Here is a 1843-nt window from a genome sequence, read left to right as displayed (position 1 = left end):
CGTTTGGAAAACAACCTCCCTAATTAGAAATCTATGTTGCACCCTGCCTATACTAAGAATCTAAAGGGATACAAAGGAGAAAGAAGGGAAATATCAGTATGGTGAGATGAATTGCTCGTATGCTTCTCTGTCACCTGCAACAAACTCAAATTCAAACGAATTTAGTAGATTTTACAAGTCACGATACGGGCATCATTCACGTCTTTTCTTCCAATAATTTCCTCAGTTTTTGGTAAAGCGAATCTGTAACAAACTCGTTTTTTGTTGGATTAATAAAGGCAAAAATGAAAGTTTAACAGCTGAAAGAAAAGACCTTATGCACATACACGTATAAAATATTAATAATTATTATTATTGGGGAATGGAGTACTGTTTCCATAAGGACACAGCTTACATCCGAAAGCCTCAGTAATAATAATTAAAAATGAAGGTTTAACAGATGAAAAAAAAAACATTGTGCACACATCGTACATATATTTTCACGTATTCGTTGAAATAAAAGTGATATTAAAAAAAGTGAAAGGTACTTTTCATTGTTAGCAATTACTTGGTACACGTTAATAACAAATTATTTCGAGAGATATTAGAATTTCACAAAGGAAGAATCTTTGTTAATTGAATTGAAAATTTCTATACCGAATATCAAGATGAAAGAAAAAGAGACTAAAATTGTTCCCAATTAGTTTAGAAGTTATTATTTTCACGGAAGAAAACGTGGAGAGATGTTCCAATTTACTCTTCATTAGGAATTTAAAACCGAAATAATCCCACAATTTACCGCAATTTTATCTATATTATCATTTTTTCAATTAACAACGAGTATGCGACGTCGTACCGGTAATTAAACATTTTACTATGAATATTACGAGTCAACTACTTTCTACGTAACAATGTTTCTTTGCAAGCTTTTTATGTCGCACACGGCATTTGAAAAATATAATCGCGTGTGTACTTTAATTAGTGCAAAGCTATTTCGAAAATTTATAAAAATTCACTACACTCTACCGTTGCATCAATCATTGTGCAAATTTGCAAATATTACGACAGATGAATCTTACACGTACCGAGAAAAGTAAACTAACTCTAATAACAATTAATTCTTATTTTTTTTTTTTCTTTAAATTCACCGAGCTTCTACTTGTATACTTTCATTCTACGTACAATATTGATTCTTCCTCTGACATATTCCGATTCAATTCGAGATTCTCAACGTCTCAAAGTCGTTGTTACGTCTTTAAAAATAAATCATCATTATCGATATCACTTAATATCGTAAATATTATTAAATATCTGTTATAGCAATTCAACGAATACAATTCAACAGTATTTTATGACAAACACTCGGTAGATTTCATAATCCACTCGTTCTAAACCCGAACAAAAACCGTGAGTGGGATAATTCATTCTTTTACGCAACACTGATCTGTTAAATGTATGAAATAAAAATAAGTCTCAGAATCAAACGCGGTGAGTGCTTCATTTTACTTGCAATCTGAATTTACGAGAAAAAAAAAGATAAAAAAAAGTTACCGTTAAACGCGAGAGCAGCCACGTTAGGGCGCTTTGGGCAATACGCGACACTAATCATCTATGCACTCTGTAATTTATAATACGCAACACTAATAACGGGGGGATCCATGGCAGTCGTATTCAGGGCTATTGCCCTGATCTCCTTTGGTGCAGCTCTTTCAGCGACTCCTGAAAAATTTGGGTATTTCGTCGCAACACTAATAAAAGACAAAACGCGTTTATTCGTTTACGCAACGCTATCGTTAAAATTACAGATGGAGTAAATCGACTCTGAATAAATAAAATGAATTTACTCTGAAAAAAAGGAAAAAAA

The sequence above is a fragment of the Habropoda laboriosa genome, unplaced genomic scaffold (genome assembly GCF_001263275.1).
Source record: "Habropoda laboriosa isolate 0110345459 unplaced genomic scaffold, ASM126327v1 scaffold447, whole genome shotgun sequence".
NCBI lineage: Eukaryota > Metazoa > Arthropoda > Insecta > Hymenoptera > Apidae > Habropoda > Habropoda laboriosa.
This window is presented reverse-complemented; position numbering follows the sequence as displayed.